The following is a 21,244-nucleotide window of genomic DNA, read 5'->3' as shown; positions in this document are numbered from 1 at the left end:
CTTAACATATGAAACTCATCAGTTTATCAAAACTGAATAGACCCAATTCAGAAAACAGCAATCTAACTAAATTTACTATCACACGACTTAGCAGGTGCTCTTTTGAATTTTAACTATCATTCATTTCTTGTTTTCTCAAAATTAACTATGTTAATTTGAAAGAGGACATGTATTTTATCCACAAATGTGTCCAAAATTGAGAGTCTGTTTGGTAAATATACTTAAATAACAGTTTTCAGTTTTTAAACGATTTTCACGTATTTCCAAAAAAATACAAACATTCAAACAGCCCCTGAAAAAAAAAAAAAAAAATTCAGCTCTGCCTTCCCTGAGTTCCCTCTCTCCGATCTACCCATCCCCACTTTGCTCCATTTAGATCTGCCTTCCCTTCTTTTTCTCTCTCTATTTTACTTTGACCAAACGAACGGTTTTGGCACATCTTTATTTTTTTTTAATGTCTAAAACACAAAAACTTTTTTTTTTTTGGTTGGTTGTGACTTGTCAAAGGGAAGTAACGCACTTACATGACATAAGTTAGCCAAGCTTGCTAGCCAAAATAGTAAATAGCTACTTATTTCAAGTAACAGTCACCATTTCGGGTAAAATCATATCTCCTGCCAATTTTCAAAGGTCAATTTTCTTTAGCATTTCTACAACGGTCCTCATTGTGGGTCGAAGGTTTGGAAGCGTTTCTGTGCAGAGCTTTGCAACTTTCAGTACCCGGACCGCCTCTTCCTTTAAAACCTCAGGAATCCTAGAATCCACCACACTCAATAATGCACTGTCCCGGCTGCAAACCCATTTCACTATATCAATACTCTCACCGTATTCCAGCTCTAATGGCTTTTTCCCGCTCACCAGCTCCATCAGTACCACTCCGAAACTATACACATCGCTCTTTTTTGGTCCACTCTGTATGTGTAGGCATATTCTGCACAGCACAATCAAAAGCTGGGATTACTCTGTAACTGATTTTTGAATGTATTCTATTCTATGCCAGAGTTAGTTAGTTTAGGTATCAAGATTGCAGCTCACATCAGAAAGACAGAAAAGAGATAAAGCAGAAGAAGAAAGCCACGAAGAAGAAATAAGTTTTCTGTTTTCTGTCTAAACGACATCAGTGCAGTGTTGATGTTGTAGTTTTGTATTTCATGTATGTAAAACTACCTGTAGTTTTGATTGTATTTAAGTTGGAGGAAGCTCACACGTGGAATAACAGACTTCTACACGTGCAGTAACAGAATTTTGGTTGTAACAGATTTGGGATATTTTCTCCAGGTCTCTGTTTTAGTATTTAGGTGCAGAGCTTGTACAGATTCATTTCATTCAATTCAGATCATTATTTTCATTCTCTCTCTCTCTCGCATATTATCTTCTTCTTCATAGTTTCTGTATCTTCTTATATGGTATCAGAGCTTGAGCCTTTATCAATGGCGTCAAACACAGAAACTACCTCATCTACTTCTTCACATCGCGAGCTTTCTCCAATGGAAGATCCTCGCAGTCCATTCTTTTTGCATCATGGTGAATCACCTGGTGCGATCCTCGTTGCTCCACACCTGACTGAGGATAATTACCCAACCTGGTCTAGAGCAATGATAATGGCTTTAGATGCTAAGAGCAAACTTGGCTTTGTAGATGGTTCCATCACTGTTGCAATGGCGATTACACCGCTTGAGAAGCAAGCTTGGTCGAAATGCAACTCGATGATCTCATCTTGGATCTTAAATTCTGTTTCACCTCACATCAAAGCTAGTGTTATTTACAGAGACACAGCTCGTGCAGTGTGGAATGCACTCAAGATCCGTTTTCAACAAGCAAATGGACCAAGAATCTCTCAGCTCCAGAAGCAGATCTCCAGTATAATGCAAGGAGATTCTTCAGTAACAACGTTTTTCACTGATCTTCAAGCTACTTGGGATCAACTGTTGAATCTCAGGCCTTTGCCAAGCTGTTCATGTGGCAAATGCACTTGTGGAGTAAATGATAAGATTACAGAGCTTTATCATCAAGACTCAATAATGCAGTTTCTTAATGGATTGAGTGATTTTTTTCACAAGTCAAGACTCAAATCCTTATGATGGAGCCTGTTCCATCAATAGATAAGGCCTTTTCATTGGTAATCCAGGAAGAAAGGCAAAGGTTTTTCAACCTTTAATGGTACTTCTTCCATTGAATCAGCTGCACTTGCTGTTAAGAACCAAGTCTTCAATCAAGGTTCTTCTTCAAACAACAGCAATGGTAGAAATTTCAAGGGCAATGCTAACAAAGGAAGACCTGTATGCAGCCACTGTGGAAAGCTTGGACATATTATGGAAAAGTGTTACAAACTTGTTGGATTTCCTCCAGGTTACAAGCAGAATGGACGGATGGCCAAGGCTAATCAAGTTATGGTAGATGATATTTAAGGACAATCTGAATTTGTGCAGCAGAATCCCTTCCCTTTCACTTCAGATTAGTATCAACAATTGCTATCTTTACTGAATTCTCATGCATCCACTTCTGGTAATTCCAATGATGCTATAGCTACAGCCAATTCTGCCATTTCAGGTAATCCTTGTGACTCTTTTCATGATTCTGTCTGCCTGAGTATGCAACATTCCATTTTTGCCAATAATCCAGCTAGTAAAACAATCTTTGATAGACAAACTTGGGTCCTTGACACTGGAGCAACAGATCACATTGTCCATTCTATCAATTTATTCACTAAGATTACCAATTCTATCTCATCTTTTGTCCAATTACCTAATGGTGAAAGAGTTCTTGTCACACACATTGGCACTATTCAAGTAACAGCCAGTCTTATACTTGAGAATGTGTTATGTGTTCCTTCTTTCACTTTCAATCTGATCTCTGTGAGTCAATTAACAAAAAATTTGTCTTGCTGTTTCATTTTCTTGTCCAATTTGTGTTTTATACAGGACCTTTCTTGTTGGAAAACGATTGGAGTGGGTAAACTTCATAACAACCTCTACTTGCTATCTACAACTCCTTGCAAATCTGATTCTGCATCTTCTTCCATTTTAAATTCTGTTTTTGGTACTTTTGTCAATAATATTTCTAATGTTCCTGTCATAACCAAGCCATTTCTTTGGCATCTTAGACTAGGACATGCTTCAGATTCTAAACTTCTTGCTTTACATGATTGTATACCTGATGTAAGCAATATACATAGCAATAAAACTTGTACTCTTTGCCCCATTGCCAAACAGAAACGTTTTCCATTCCCTTTCTTTAATCATTTGTCTGCAAATCCTTTTGATCTTATTCACTGTGATGTATGGGGTCCCTTTGCTAAGTTTACTCATGATGGTTTTCGATATTTTCTTACCATTGTTGATGATGCCACACGATCCACATGGGTGTACCTCATGAAAAACAAATCTGAAACCAGACCCTTGTTAATTTCTTTCTTCAATATGATATCCACACAGTTTAGCACTAAAATTAAGGCCATTAGGACTGACAATGCTCAGGAATTTACCCTACCAGAGTTTTATGCTAAGCATGGAATTCTGCATCAGCACTCTTGTGTAGCCACTCCACAACAAAATTCAGTTGTGGAGAGGAAACACCAACACATATTGAGCATTGCAAGAGCCTTAAAGTTCCAGTCCAATGTGCCTCTTACCTTTTGGGGTGAATGTGTCCTAACTGCTGTGCATATCATCAATAGGCTGCCCTCCTCTACCCTTGGCAACAAAACTCCCTTTGAGAAACTTTACAACAAAATCCCTTCCTATGATCATCTAAAGGTGTTTGGATGCCTTTGTTTTGCTTCTACCTTATCTCACAATAGGTCAAAGTTTGATCCTAGATCCTTACCATGTGTTTTTCTGGGCTATCCTTATGGGGTTAAAGGTTTCAAGGTGCTTGATCTTGCCACCAAGAGGATTTTTGTCTCTAGGGATGTCCTATTTCATGAGACTGTCTTTCCATTCATTTCTTCCACATATTCCTCTTCCCCTCATTCCACAATTACCTTACCTCATCTTTTTCCTTCCCCAGATCCTTACCTTGACCCCTTACCTTTGGTTGCCACTCCCATTGTTGATTCTCATCCCACATTCACTCCTGTTACAGATTCTCCATCTGTTTTGACCCCCCCTATTTCATCCATTTCAGATATTACATCAACCCATTCTCTTGATTCTAATCTTCCTCATGCTGCAGACTCCATACCTGATCCTATTTCCAATTCCATACCTCCTTCCCTTCCTGTTTCTATTCCTGCATCTATACCTGATTCCATTCCTACATCTGTACCTGATTCCATTCCTGCTTCCATTCCTTCTTTAAGGAAGTCTACAAGAATCAGTAAAGCTCCTGCTTATTTGCAAAATTATAAATGCAGTAATGTTGTTCATGATCAGTGTGCTCACTCCAATTCATTCATCAAGTCTGGTTCCAGGTCTTTTATGTCAGGTTCAAGTATCCTCTCTCTGATTATCTTGATTCTTCTAATCTTTCCCCTTCTTATGCCCATTTTTGTTCCCAAATCACTGCCATTTCTGAGCCTAAGTCCTATTCTGAGGCTATCAAGGACCCTAAGTGGCAGACTGCTATGGCTGATGAGATTGCAGCCTTGGAATCTAACCAGACTTGGTCTCTTACTTCCCTTCCTTCTCATAAGAAGGCCATTGGGTGCAAATGGGTTTATAGAATCAAATATAGGGCTGATGGATCAGTGGAGAGGTACAAGGCCAGACTTGTGGCAAAGGGATTCACTCAACAGGAGGGTTTGGACTTCACAGATACTTTCTCTCCTGTGGCTAAGATGACTTTAGTGAAGACTGTCCTTGCCATTGATGCTGTGAAGGGCTGGCACCTTGTTCAACTTGATGTGAACAATGCTTTCCTCCATGGTGATCTCCATGAGGAAGTTTATATGCATTTGCCTCCTGGTCTTCACAGCAAGGGGGAGCCTTTGGTATGCAAACTGAATAAGTCATTGTATGGTCTTAAGCAGGCTTCAAGACAATGGTATTCTAAGTTCTCCTCTACCATTTTGAAGTGTGGTTTCAAACAGTCTAAGTCAGATTACTCCTTATTCACCAAGAAATTCAATCAGTCCTTTATAGCTCTCTTGGTGTATGTTGATGACATCCTCATTGCCAGCAATGATACTCATGCTGTTGAAGACCTTAAAGTGTTTTTGGATCAAGAATTCAAGTTGAAAGACCTTGGGAACTTGAAGTTTTTCCTTGGACTTGAGGTGGCTAGATCAGACCAAGGCATTTCTTTATGCCAAAGGAAATACACCTTAGAGATACTTAAAGATGCTGGGATGACAGGTTGCAAACCAAGTAAGGTTCCTATGGAACAAAATTTGAAGTTAAGCAAGTTTTGTGGAGAATTACTACCTGATCCTAGTGTTTACAGGAGGCTAGTAGGAAGATTGTTGTATCTCACTATAACTAGACCAGACATTGCTTACTCAGTCCAAAAATTGAGTCAATTCATGTCCAAGCCACGCAAACCTCATCTGGATGCAGCTTATAAGGTGCTGCAATATCTTAAGGGTACTCCTGGTCAGGGCATCCTTTTCTCATCCAAGTCTGATTTGCATCTAAAGGCATACATAGATGCAGATTGGGCTTCCTGCATTGACACTAGAAGATCTACTACTGGATTTTGCATCTTCTTAGGTGATTCACTCATTTCATGGAAGACCAAGAAGCAATCCATTGTCTCTAGATCCTCTGCTGAGGCAGAATATAGAGCCATGGCTGTTACTACATGTGAAATAACTTGGCTTCTAGCTTTGTTAAAGGACTTAGAGGTTTCACATCCCAAACCTGCTATGCTTTTCTGTGACAATCAAGCAGCCATTTACATAGGTGAAAATCCTGTGTTTCATGAAAGAACCAAGCACATAGAAATAGATTGCCACTTGGTCAGGGACAAAGTTGAAGATAAGGTCATTCGGTTGTTCTTTACTCCTACTCATTCCCAGTTAGCTGATCTCCTCACAAAGGCCCTTAGTGGTCAACAATTGCAAGCATTACTATCCAAGATGTGTATTGTGAATATCCACAATCCCAATTCTCATCTTGAGGGGGAGTATCAAGATTGCAGCTCACATCAGAAAGACAGAAAAGAGATAAAGCAGAAGAAGAAAGCCACGAAGAAGAAATAAGTTTTCTGTTTTCTGTCTAAACGACATCAGTGCAGTGTTGATGTTGTAGTTTTGTATTTCATGTATGTAAAACTACCTGTAGTTTTGATTGTATTTAAGTTGGAGGAAGCTCACACGTGGAATAACAGACTTCTACACGTGCAGTAACAGAATTTTGGTTGTAACAGATTTGGGATATTTTCTCCAGGTCTCTGTTTTAGTATTTAGGTGCAGAGCTTGTACAGATTCATTTCATTCAATTCAGATCATTATTTTCATTCTCTCTCTCTCTCTCGCATATTATCTTCTTCTTCATAGTTTCTGTATCTTCTTATATTAGGCGCCAAGTATTTCTCCATCAGTTATGTATGCATGTGTATATAAGCATTGTGAATCTAATAATTCGTTAATGTTTAGCAACTGAAAATTCACTAACCAGGAGCAATGTAGCCATGCGTTCCCACAATGAGATGGGATGAATCCTTACCACCATTGGCTTGAACAGTCTTAGCAAGTCCAAAATCAGCAATCTTTGGCTTCATATTTTCATCCAGCAATATATTACCGGACTTGATATCTCTGTGAATCATATCACACCCATAATGTAGATAATCTAATCCTTTGGCTATCCCAACTGCAGTCTCATACCTCGTATCCCAATCAAGCTGCTGCATCGGCTGGGACGTGTGCAGTCGATCCCACAAGCTCCCATTTCGTAAATACTCATACACCAACAAGCATGAGTCCTCACTGGTAATACTACATTACAGCTTCACCACATTCACATGCCTTATTGAACTCAAAGTCCGCACCTCGGAGTCAAATTCCTTTGATTTCCTAGCACAGTTAGTATTCAATATGTGCTTAACTGCTCGTAGTTCAGTACCATTACAGACTAAAGCTTTGTACACTTTCCCTGACCGACCTCTTCCAATTAGGTTCTCTTGCTTGATGGAATCCAGAATCTGATCCACTGTGAAGGTCAACATATGGAAGGAATTTACTTTCCAAGATTTGTCCTTTAACGAACAGTCTCGATCTTTTCCACTCTTCTTTAGCTTGAAGCAGAACACCAAAGCTGCAACCAAAAGGAGCAAACCCCATGCTAAGCAAATGATGATAAGTGCCATGATATCCTTGGACAACTGTGAATCGTATAATCTGTTGTGAGAAAGATCCAGAATATTTAGCGGAAGAGATGCGAAACTCCTCGGAATTTCACCGGAAAGTTGATTATACGACAGGTTCTGAAAGTAAAGAGTCTTTAGAGACCCCAATGAAGACGGGATATGGCCAGAAAGCAAATTATTAGCAAAGTTTATGTCGATGAGATACTCACAAAAACCAACCGTCTCTGGGATTGGGCCCGATAGCTTGTTGTTCTGAAAATGAAGAACGCTCAATCGCTTTAAATCACCAATGCCGGTTGGAATATTTCCTGAAATCTGATTGTCATTCAACTTAATCGAAACCAGAGACGTGGCTTCTGAAATCTCGGTGGGCAATGCACCGGATAAACAATTGTTTGATGCAAATAACTGTTGCAGAGACTTGGCATTTTTTATATCAGAGGTAATTGCACCTTCAATACTATTCAAGCTGATATCAATAATGCTCAAGTTTGGTAATCTCCAGATTCCAGTAGGGACAGTACCAGAAAGGAAGTTGTCGTTGACTCTGAAACGATATAGCGTGGAGCATTTGGCATAAGTTACTGGAATTTTACCTGTGAGATTATTTTGAAGCAGGAGAAGCTCTCTCAAAGTATCTTGCTTGCACATATTTGGTGGAATTGGACCATTAAAGAAATTCTCCGATACGTCGATGAAACCTAGTTTGGCCCAAGTGCCAAGGTTCTGAGGCAGGGGGCCAGTGAAGCTGTTCCTATATAGTGTAAGGTTTACAAGCCTGTTGAACTTGCCAAACTCGGATGGGACTTGGCCAGAGAGCTTGTTTTCATGTAGTTGCGGAGACACCAACTTATTCAAGAATCTCAACTCAGATAGATCGCCTTCAAGATAGTTTCGCGAAGCATCGAACAGCTCAAGCTTTGTGATATTTCTTAAACTGATGGGAAGCTTTCCTGTGAATGAGTTGTTGAAGAGCTCAAGGTTCCGGAGGTTGACGAGTTTTCCAATCTCTGTAGGTATTTCTCCGGACATGTTATTGTCGGAAAGTTGCAAGATAGTTAGCTGTTTAAGGTTTCCAATCCCAGCTGGGATTGCTCCTTGGATGTTGCAATAGGAGAGGTACAAGCATTTCAGATTGGTAAGCTGTAACACATCGTTTGGAAATTGAAAATCTTCTCTGAATAAGTTGTTTCCTAAATCCAAATAATGCAACTTGACACAATCTTGCAATTCTGCCATAATTTGACCTTTGAAATGGTTGAACCCCAGTGAGAGCTTTTCTAGTGATCGGAGCAGGCATATTAAATCAAGAGGAACAACCCCGGTTAAATTTTGGTTTGAAAGTTCGATTTCTGTAACTAAACCGTTTGAATTGCAGGTGATTCCAGTGAAATTTTTGCACAAAGAATTGCTGGATTCCCAGGAATCGAAGACACTGGTGTTAGGTGTTTGAAGGGTGGATTTTGGTTTCATGAGAATTTGAAGATCATTGGATTGGATCCCGGAGAGAAGGGAGAAGAAACCAAAAACGAAATGAAAATGGCAGACGGAAGGCCGTGACGACATGTCGTGTGGTGGAGACCAACGGAAAAAATGAGAAAGTGGGGTAAATCCGTAAATGTATCAAAATGTAAGGAAGAGATGAAGTGAGGCCATCAGGTGGGAATTGGGTAATGGTTGAGAAAGAAGGAGTTCCCAAAAAGGGTACAAAAAGTAAGCTGAAAAGAAAAATGGTGAAAAGTTGCTTATTTATTTGCTATTCTAATTTCTAACATGCACCTAGCTTTTTTGTTTTCCCAAGTTATTTTCCATAAAATCAGGGGTACCTAAGTCAATTACTATAGCTTCAACAAATGCCATTAGAGTATCAATCAACAAAGAGTGAAACCCGTGACCAGTGGCCAGTTCTACTAAACATATTAGGATGTAGACACATATTTAACTTTGGATACATTCATCTCTTAGCGTGTCTAATAGAACAAGCTACTAAACACAAGTCATATCCATTAACAAAAGCATTATTTTACTTTTGCTTTTTTTCCTAATTTTGTATATAGTAAAAATATAAGATAAGTGATAGTACTCGAAGATATCTAAGGCTCCAAGCATGTTTTGTAATTCTTTTTAGATTATTTCTTTGCACTTTACTCTTTCCTATATATAGGCTATAGCTTTAATAGACAAGAAATGAAGAATGCTTCTCAATCTTCCTAGTGTGTCTAATAGCATATAAAAGGGGCAAAGTTAGGATTAGTAATCAAACTTTCACCATGCACCCAAATCCCCCAGCCAAATATGGTTCGATCTGGCACCCTTGCAATCAAATGCTGCTTTTTCCTAAATAAAAATAAATAGGTAAATAAATAAATAATAATAATAAAAAAAAATAAATAAAAGGAGTCAAAAATTAGATGTCTATTTTTTTACAGAACTGAGAGAGATATTACCACAAAACAAAATTATAATCAAGGATAACATCAAATGGCAAAGCCTAAGGCAATCCAAAGGTGGTCATGGGCCCTTGTGATTTGACTCATGACTAAGGACCATTTATTAGGCACTACATTGACATTTTTTTTTTTTAAGCAACAAACACATACATAAGGAAAAGGGATACCGCAACTTCACTAAAAATTCATGGTAACTTTAATAGAGAGTGGGGCAAATTATACTATATACAACACACTCTCTTAAATAACAAAAAAGTGTATTCTTGAGATCTAGAGTTCGAATCTTCCCCCCCTAATCAACATTGACATAATTTGAATTGTATTTAACAAGACAATGACAACTTGCACTGGCAATAAAAAATGCACATTTTTTGTATTAAAATTTAAATTGAGATAAACAAAATTGAAACTCCACTGTGACTGTGGTTCTTCTAAATATCTAAAAATTTGAATAGCAAACAATAATTAGGTGTTGCTTTCAGCCACTCAATAACAACTATGCATTTCACTAAAAATAGAAAATAACAAGCGTCTAGGCTTCTATAACTTCTTTATATGGAAACATTTACATTTTTTTTTTGATAAGTATAAACATTATATAAGACAAGAACTGAGCACTTGGATTAGATTTCGATAAAAATGAAAATTGAAAGTTTGGGTCAATAATCATTTTCTTTGTACTGTGACATAGATTTGATGTTACGTACAGCCCGAATGTCAAACACTATAATTTGATATCACAGTATAAATGTGTTTTCGTGAAATTCTTTTACACAATGGTGTCTATTCTAATTTCTAACATGCACCCAGCCTTTTTGTTTTTCCATGTTATTTTCCATAAAATTAGGGGTAATTAAGTCAATTACTATAGCTTCAACAGATGCACTTAGAGTATCAATCAACAAATAGTGAAACCCGTGACCAGTGGCCAGTTCTACTAAACATAATAGGATGTGGACACATATTTAACTTTGGATACATTCATCTCTTAGCGTGTCTAATAGAACTAGCTACTAAACACAAGTCATATCCATTAACAAAAGCATTATTTTACTATTGTTTTTTTCTTAATTTTGTATATAGTAAAAATATAAGATAAGTGATAGTACTTGAAGATATCTAAGGCTCCAAGCATGTTTTGTTATTCATTTTAGATTATTTCTTTACACTTTACTCTTTCCTATATATGGGCTATAGCTTTAATAGACAAGAAATGAAAAATGCTTCTCAATCTTCCTGGTGTGTCTAATAGCAAATAAAAGGGGCAAAGTTAGGATTGGTAATCAAACATTCACCGCGCACCCAAATCCCAAAGCCAAATATGGTTGGATCTGGCACCCTTGCAATCAAATGTTGGTTTTTCCTAAATTAAAATAAATAGGTAAATAAAAAATAATAATAAAAAATAAATAAATAAAAGAAGTCAGAAATTAGATGTCTATTTTTTTTACTGAACTGAGAGAGATATAACCACAAAAGAAAATTATAATCAAGGACAACATCAAATGGCAAAGCCTAGGGAAATCCAAAGGTGGTCATGCGCCCTTGTGATTTGACTCATGACTAAGGACCATTTATTAGGCAGTACATTGACATTTTTTTTTTTTAAGCAACAAACACATACATAAGGAAAAGGGATACCACAACTTCACTAAAAATTCATAGAAACTTTAATGGAGAGTGGGGCAAATTATACTATATACAACACACTCTCTTAAATAACAAAAAAGGGTATTCTTGAGATCCAGAGTTCGAATCTTCCCCCTCTAATCAACATTGACATAATTTGAATTGTATTTAACAAGACAATGACAACTTGCAATGGCAATAAAAAATGCACATTTTTTGTATTAAAATTTAAATTCAGTTAAACAAAATTGAAATTCCATTGCAACTCTGGTTCTTCTAAATATCTAAAAATTTGAACAGTAAACAATAATTAGGTGTTGCCTTCAGCCACACAATATCAACTATGCATTTTCACTAAAAATAGAAAATAACAAGCGTCTAGGCTTCTATAACTTCATTATATGGAAACATTTACTTTTTCGTTGTTGTTGTTGTTGTTGATAAGTATAAACAATTATATAAGACAAGAACTGAGCACTTGGATTAGATTTCGACAAAAATGAAAATTGAAAGTTTGGGTCAATAATCATTTTCTTTGTACTGTGACGTAGATTTGATGTCACGTACAGCCCGAATGTCAAACACTATAATTTGATGTCACAGTGCAAATGTGTTTTCCTGAAATTCTTTTACACAACGGTGTCTATTCTAATTTCTAACATGCACCCAGCCTTTTTGTTTTTCCATGTTATTTTCCATAAAATCAGGGGTACTTAAGTATATTACTATAGCTTCAACATATGCCATTAGAGTATCAATCAACAAATAGTGAAACCCATGACCAGTGGCCAGTTCTACAAAACATATTAGGATGTGGACACATATTTAACTTTGGATACATTCATCTCTTAGCGTGTCTAATAGAACTAGCTACTAAACACAAGTCATATCCATTAACAAAAGCATTATTTTACTTTTGTTTTTTTCAAAATTTTGTATACAGTAAAAATATAACATAAGTGATAGTACTTGAAGATATCTAAGGCTCCAAGCATGTTTTGTTATTCTTTTTCTATTATTTCTTTACACTTTACTCTTTCCCATATATGGGCTATAGTTTTAATAGAAAAGAAATGAAGAATGCTTCTCAATCTACCTGGTGTGTCCAATAGCATATACAAGGGGCAAAGTTAGGATTGGTAATCAAACTTTCACCACGCACCCAAAACCCCTAGCCATATATTGTTGGATCTGGCACCGTTGGAATCAAATGTTGGTTTTTCCCAAATAAAAATAAATAGGTAAAAAGTAAACAATTATAATAAAAATAAATAAATAAAAGGTGTCAAAAATTAGATGTCTATTTTTTTATTGAACCGAGAGAGATATTACCACAAAACAAAATTATAATCAAGAATACCATCAAATGGCAAAGCCTAGGGAAATCCAAAGGTGGTCATGGGCCCTTGTGATTTGACTCATGACTAAGGACCATTTATTAGGCACTACATTGACATTTTTTTTTTTTAAGCAACAAACACATACATAAGGAAAAGGGATACCGCAGCTTCACTAAAAATTCATGTTAACTTTAATGGAGAGTGGGGCAAATTATACTATATACAACACACTCTCTTAAATAACAAAAAAATGTATTCTTGAGATCCAGAGTTCGAATCTTCCCACTCCAATCAACATTGATATAATTTGAATTGTATTTAACAAGACAATAACAATTTGCAATGGCAATAAAAAATGCACATTTTTTGTTTTAAAATTTAAATTCAGTTAAACAAAATTGAAACTCCATTGCAACTCTAGTTCTTCTAAATATCTAAAAATTTGAACAGTAAACAATAATTAGGTGTTGCCTTCAGCCACACAATATCAACTATGCATTTTCACTAAAAATAGAAAATAACAAGCGTCTAGGCGTCTATAACTTCATTATATGGAAACATTTACTTTTTCGTTGTTGTTGTTGTTGTTGATAAGTATAAACAATTATATAAGACAAGAACTGAGCACTTGGATTAGATTTCGACAAAAATGAAAATTGAAAGTTTGGGTCAATAATCATTTTCTTTGTACTGTGACATAGATTTGATGTCACGTACAGCCTGAATGTCACAAATTATAATTTGATGTCACAGTGCAAATGTGTTTTCCTGAAATTCTTTTACACAATGGTGTCTATTCTAATTTCTAACATGCACCCAACCTTTTCGTTTTTCCATGTTATTTTCCATAAAATCAGGGGTACTTAAGTATATTACTATAGCTTCAACAAATGCCATTAGAGTATCAATCAACAAATAGTGAAACCCGTGACTAGTGGCCAGTTCTACTAAACATATTAGGATGCGGACACATATTTAACTTCGGATACATTCATCTCTTAGCGTGTCTAATAGAACTAGCTACTAAACACAAGTCATATCCATTAACAAAAGCAATATTTTACTTTTGTTTTTTTCCTAATTTTGTATATAGTAAAAATATAAGATAAGTGATGTTACTTGAAGATATCTAAGGCTCCAAGCATGTTTTGTTATTCGTTTTAGATTATTTCTTTACACTTTACTCTTTCCCATATATGGGCTATAGTTTTAATAGAAAAGAAATGAAGAATGCTTCTCAATCTACCTGATGTGTCTAAGAGCATATACAAGGGGCAAAGTTAGGATTGGTAATCAAACTTTCACCACGCACCCAAAACCCCCAACCAAATATGGTTGGATCTGGCACCCTTGCAATCAAATGCTGGTTCTTCCTAAATAAAAATAAATAATAATAACAAAAAAGTGTATTCTTGAGATCCAGAGTTCGAATCTTACCCCTCTAATCAACATTGATATAATTTGAATTGTATTTAACAAGACAATAACAACTTGCAATGGCAATAAAAAATGCACATTTTTTGTATTAAAATTTAAATTGAGTTAAACAAAATTGAAACTCCATTGTAACTCTTGTTCTTCCAAATATATAAAAATTTGACCAGTAAACAATAATTAGGTATTGCCTTCAGCCACTCAATATCAACTATGCATATCCACTAAAAAGGGAAAATAACAAGCGTCTAGGCTTCTATAACTTCTTTATATGGAAACATTTACTTTTTTGTTGTTGTTGTTGTTGATAAGTATAAACAATTATATAAGACAAGAATTGAGCACTTGTATTAGATTTTGACAAAAATGAAAATTGAAAGTTTGGCTCAATAATCATTTTCTTTGCACTGTGACGTAGATTTGATGTCACGTACGGCCCAAATGTCACACACTATAATTTGATGTCACAGTGCAAATGTGTTTTCCCTAAATTCTTCTACACAATGGTGTCTATTCTAATTTCTAACATGCACCTAGCCTTTTTGTTTTTCAATGTTATTTTCCATAAAATCAGGGGTACTTAAGTATACTACTATAGCTTTAACATATGCCATTAGAGTATCAATCAACAAATAGTGAAACCCATGACTAGTAGCCAGTTCTACTAGACATATTAGGATGTGGACACATTTAACTTTGGATACATTCATCTCTTAGCGTGTCTAATAGAACTAGCTACTAAACACAAGTTATATCTATTAACAAAAGCATTATCTTACTTTTTTTTTTTTCCTAATTTTGTATATAGTAAAAATATAAGATAAGTGATAGTACTTGAAGATATCTAAGGCTCCAAGCATGTTTTGTTATTCTTTTTAGATTATTTCTTTACACTTTACTCTTTCCTATATATGGGCTATAGTTTTAATAGACAAGAAATGAAGAATGTTTCTCAATCTACCTGGTGTGTCTAATAGCATATACATGGGGCAAAGTTAGGATTGGTAATCAAACTTTCACCACGCACCCAAAACCCCCAGCCAAATATGGTTTGATCTGGCACCCTTGCAATGAAATGTTGGTTTTTTCCTAAATAAAAATAAATAGGTAAAAAGTAAATAACAATAATAAAAATAAAATAAATAAAATGTGTCAAAAATTAGATGTCTATTTTTTTATTTAACTGAGAGAGATATTACCACGAAACAAAATTATAATCAAGAATACCATCAAATGGCAAAGCCTAGGGAAATCCGAAGGTGGTCATGGGCCCTTGTGATTTGACTCATGACTAAGGACCATTTATTAGGCACTACATTGACATTTTTTTTTTTAAGCAACAAACACATACAGAAGGAAAAGGGATACCTCAACTTCACTAAAAATTCATGGTAACTTTAATGGAGAGTGGGACAAATTATACTATATACAACACACTCTCTTAAATAACAAAAAAGTGTATTCTTGAGATCCAGAGTTCGAATCTTCCACCTCTAATCAACATTGACATAATTTGAATTGTATTTAACAAGACAATGACAACTTGCAATGGCAATAAAAAATGCACATTTTTTGTATTAAAATTTAAATTGAGTTAAAGAAAATTGAAACTCCATTGTAACTCTTTTTTTTCTAAATATCTAAAAATTTGAACAGTAAACAATAATTATGTATTGCCTTCAGCCACTCAATATCAACTATGCATTTCCACTAAAAAGGAAAAATAACAAGCGTCTAGGCTTCTATAACTTCTTTATATGGAAACATTTACTTTTGTTGTTGTTGTTGTTGTTGATAAGTATAAACAATTATATAAGACAAGAACTGAGCAGTTGTATTAGATTTTGACAAAAATGAAAATTGAAAGTTTGGGTCAATAATCATTTTCTTTGTACTGTGACGTAGATTTGATGTTACGTACAGCCCAAATGTCACACACTATAATTTGATGTCACAGTGCAAATGTGTTTTCCTGAAATTCTTTTACACAATGGTGTCTATTCTAATTTCTAACAAGCACCCAGCCTTTTTGTTTTTCCATGTTATTTTCCATAAAATCAGGGGTACTTAAGTATATTACTATAGCTTCAACATATGCCATTAGAGTATCAATCAACAAATTGTGAAACCCATGATCAGTGGCCAGTTCTACAAAACAAATTAGGATGTAGACACATATTTAACTTTGGATACATTCATCTCTTAGCGTGTCTAATAGAACTAGCTACTAAACACAAGTCATATCCATTAACAAAAGCATTATTTTACTTTTGTTTTTTTCCTAATTTTGTATATATTAAAAATATAAGATAAGTGATAGTACTTGAAGATATCTAAGGCTCCAAGCATGTTTTGTTATTCTTTTTAGATTATTTCTTTACACTTTACTCTTTCCTATATATGGGCTATAGTTTTAATAGACAAGAAATGAAGAATGCTTCTCAATCTACCTGGTGTGTATAATAGCATATACAAGGGGCAAAGTTAGGATTGGTAATCAAACTTTCACCATGCACCCAAAACCCCCAGCCAAATATGGTTGGATCTGGAACCCTTGCAATTAAATGTTGGTTTTTCCTAAATAAAAATAAATAGGTAAAAAGTAAATAACAATAATAAAAAAAAAGATATAAAAGGTGTCAAAAATTAGATGTCTATTGTTTTACTGAACTGAGAGAGATATTACCAAAAAACAAAATTATAATCAGGAATACCATCAAATGGCAAAGCCTAGGGAAATCCAAAGGTGGTCATGGGCCCTTGTGATTTGACTCATGACTAAGGACCATTTATTAGGCACTACATTGACATTTTTTTTTTTTTTAAGCAACAAACACAAACATATGGAAAAGAGATACCGCAACTTCTCTAAAAATTCTTGGTAACTTTAATGGAGAGTGGGGCAAAGTATACTATATACAACACACTCCCTTAAATAACAAAAAAGTGTATTCTTGAGATCCAGAGTTCGAATCTTCCCCCTCTAATCAACATTGACATAATTTGAATTGTATTTAACAAGACAACGACAACTTGCAATGGCAATAAAAAATGCACATTTTTTGTATTAAAATTTAAATTGAGTTAAACAAAATTGAAACTCCATTGTAACTCTTGTTCTTCCAAATATCTTAAAATTTGAACAGTAAACAATAATTAGGTATTGCCTTCAGCCGCTCAATATCAACTATGCATTTCCACTAAAAAGGGAAAATAACAAGCGTCTAGGCTTCTATAACTTCTTTATATGGTAACATTTTCTTTTTTGTTGTTGTTGTTGCTGATAAGTATAAACAATTATATAAGACAAGAACTGAGCACTTGTATTAGATTTTGACAAAAATGAAAATTGAAAGTTTGGGTCAATAATCATTTTCATTGTATTGTGACGTGGATTTGATGTCACGTACAGCCCGAATGTCACACACTATAATTTGATGTCACAGTGCAAATGTGTTTTCCTGAAATTCTTTTACACAATGGTGTATATTCTAATTTCGAACATGCACCTAGCCTTTTTGTTTTTCAATGTTATTTTCCATAAAATCAGGGGTGGTTAAATATATTACTATAGCTTCAACAGATGCCATTAGAGTATCAATCAACAAATAGTGAAACCCACGACTAGTGGCCTGTTCTACTAAACATATTAGGATGTGGACACATATTTAACTTTGGATACATTCATCTCTTAGCGTGTCTAATAGAACTAGCTACTAAACACAAGTCATATCCATTAACAAAAGCATTATTTTTCTTTTGTTTTTTTCCTAATTTTGTTTATATTAAAAATATAAGATAAGTGATAGTACTTGAAGATATCTAAGGCTCCAAGCATGTTTTGTTATTCTTTTTAGATTATTTCTTTACACTTTACTCTTTCCTATATATGGGCTATAGTTTTAATAGACAAGAAATGAAGAATGCTTCTCAATCTACCTGGTGTGTCTAATAGCATATACAAGTGGCAAAGTTAGGATTGGGAATCAAACTTTCACCACGCACCCAAAACCCCCAGCCAAATATGGTTGGATCTGGCACCCTTGCAATCAAATGTTGGTTTTTCCAAAATAAAAATAAATAGGTAAAAAGTAAATAACAATAATAAAAATAAAATAAATAAAAGGTGTCAGAAATTAGATGTCTATTTTTTTTATTGAACTGAGAGAGATATTACCACAAAACAAAATTATAATCAAGAATACCATCAAATGGCAAAGCCTAGGGAAATCCGAAGGTGGTCATGGGCCCTTGTGATTTGACTCATGACTAAGGACCATTTATTAGGCACTAGATTGACATTTTTTTTTTTTTTTAAGCAACAAACACATACATAAGGAAAAGGGATACTGCACCTTCACTAAAAATTCACGGTAACTTTAATGGAGTGTGGGGCAAATTATACTATATACAACACACTCTCTTAAATAACAAAAAAGTGTATTTAAGGGTCATCAAATAGCCCATGACCCATGGGCTGGCCCAGTAGTCCGCTAGCCCACTAGGCTAATTGGCAGCCCAGCCCGGTAATATTGAAGCCCGTGGGTAGCCCAGTAGCCCAATGGGACAGGCTATGGGTTGGTTTCTTTACCCATGGGCACCCGGTGGGACGGCTCGGTAGCCCAGCCCAGTAGCCCGACCCGTTAGCCTGACTCATTGCCTAAAATTTATAACAAAATAATTTGGGGTTTGGGTGGGTGAGGGATTGAACTTTAGACATTATAAAAACTTTAAGACCACACACCTAACCACTAAATACTTGGAATGATTGTGATACAATATGCATAATAAATATATATTTTGGTATTAGTCTAGTAGCTTTAATTTTTAAAACAAAGTTACTAAGATGACTGTTGCCTTACCCCTGTGCTTCAGGAAAGAAAGTCATTCTTTTCCTTTGATAAATTCCAATTCTTTCCTTACATGTTAAAATTATAGAAGAAATTCCTTTAAAAAAAAAAAAAGCTTACCGTTGGTTGGAAGAAATTCTTTCCTTTGATATTTGATTCTTCATATATTTCCTTTAAGAATTGATATTTTATTCTTCAAATATTTCCTTTAAGAGTTGATATTTAAATCAATGTACTTATTTATTCTTCTCAATAAAAGTTAATTAATCTTATTTTAGTACCTTTTTAAGAGGTATGACTTAGTAGTTTTTTTAATAGAATCTTTTTGTAGATTTAATTGTTCAATTTGATAGTTTGTAATAATATATAATTATAATTTTTTTGGTTAAATTTTTATAACCCCATTGAAGACCTGTTAAAAATGCACATAAGTAGCCCATTAAACCCACCTCACTAGCCCAGCTCGCTAAAGCCCAAATGAGCATTGCCCATGGGTAGGGCCATGAGCTAGGGTTTTTCCATCCAGCCTGGCCCGACCCAGCCCAATGACTAGTCAACAACCCGTTAAGCCAAGCCCATTAGACCCATGGGCCAAGTAAAAACGGGTCGGGCCAGCCCGGCCTGGCCTATTGACGATGCCTGAGTGTATTCTTGAGATCCAGAGTTCGAATCTTCCCCCTCTTATAAACATTGACATAATTTGAATTGTATTTAAAAAGACAATAACAACTTGCAATGGCAATAAAAAATGCACATTTTTTGTATTAAAATTTAAATTGTGTTAAACAAAATTGAAACTCCATTGTAACTCTTGTTCTTCCAAATATTTAAAAATTTGAACAGTAAACAATAATTAGGTATTGCCTTCAGCCACTCAATATCAACTATGCATTTCCACTAAAAAGGGAAAATAACAAGCATCTAGGCTTTAATAACTTCTTTATATGGTAACATTTACTTTTTTGTCGTTGTTGTCGTTGATAAGTATAAACAATTATATAAGACAAGAATTGAGCACTTGTATTAGATTTTGACAAAAATGAAAATTGAAAGTTTGTGTCAATAATCATTTTCTTTGTACTGTGACGTAGATTTGATGTCACGTACAGCTCGAATGTCACACACTATAATTTGATGTCACAGTGCAAATGTGTTTTCCTGAAATTCTTTTACACAATGGTGTCTATTCTAATTTCTAACATGCACCCAGCCTTTTTGTTTTTCAATGTTATTTTCCAAAAAATCAGGGGTACTTAAGTATATTACTATAGCTTCAACAGATGCCATTAGAGTATCAATCAACAAATAGTGAAACCCACGACTAGTGGCCTGTTCTACTAAACATATTAGGATGTGGACACATATTTAACTTTGGATACATTCATCTCTTAGCGTGTCTAATAGAACTAGCTACTAAACACAAGTCATATCCATTAACAAAAGCATTATTTTTCTTTTGTTTTTTTCCTAATTTTGTTTATATTAAAAATATAAGATAAGTGATAGTACTTGAAGATATCTAAGGCTCCAAGCATGTTTTGTTATTCTTTTTAGATTATTTCTTTACACTTTACTCTTTCCTATATATGGGCTATAGTTTTAATAGACAAGAAATGAAGAATGCTTCTCAATCTACCTGGTGTGTCTAATAGCATATACAAGTGGCAAAGTTAGGATTGGGAATCAAACTTTCACCACGCACCCAAAACCCCCAGCCAAATATGGTTGGATCTGGCACCCTTGCAATCAAATGTTGGTTTTTCCAAAATAAAAATAAATAGGTAAAAAGTAAATAACAATAATAAAAATAAAATAAATAAAAGGTGTCAGAAATTAGATGTCTATTTTTTTATTGAACTGAGAGAGATATTACCACAAAACAAAATTATAATCAAGAATACCATCAAATGGCAAAGCCTAGGGAAATCCGAAGGTGGTCATGGGCCCTTGTGATTTGACTCATGACTAAGGACCATTTATTAGGCACTAGATTGACATTTTTTTTTTTTTTTAAGCAACAAACACATACATAAGGAAAAGGGATACTGCACCTTCACTAAAAATTCACGGTAACTTTAATGGAGTGTGGGGCAAATTATACTATATACAACACACTCTCTTAAATAACAAAAAAGTGTATTTAAGGGTCATCAAATAGCCCATGACCCATGGGCTGGCCCAGTAGTCCGCTAGCCCACCAGGCTAATTGGCAGCCCAGCCCGGTAATATTGAAGCCCGTGGGTAGCCCAGTAGCCCAATGGGACAGGCTATGGGTTGGTTTCTTTACCCATGG

At 35.1% G+C, this 21,244-nt stretch overlaps 1 pseudogene; it reads right to left on the bottom strand.

Annotated features, from left to right (window-relative positions):
- Positions 1-624: 624 nt before the first annotated feature.
- Positions 625-8,814, bottom strand: LOC115970652 (annotated as a pseudogene).
- Between the last annotated feature and the right edge of the window lie 12,430 nt (positions 8,815-21,244).

The sequence above is a fragment of the Quercus lobata genome, chromosome 12 (assembly GCF_001633185.2).
Source record: "Quercus lobata isolate SW786 chromosome 12, ValleyOak3.0 Primary Assembly, whole genome shotgun sequence".
NCBI lineage: Eukaryota > Viridiplantae > Streptophyta > Magnoliopsida > Fagales > Fagaceae > Quercus > Quercus lobata.
The sequence above is the reverse complement of the archived record's forward strand: the minus strand, read 5'-3'. Positions and strand labels throughout refer to the sequence as shown.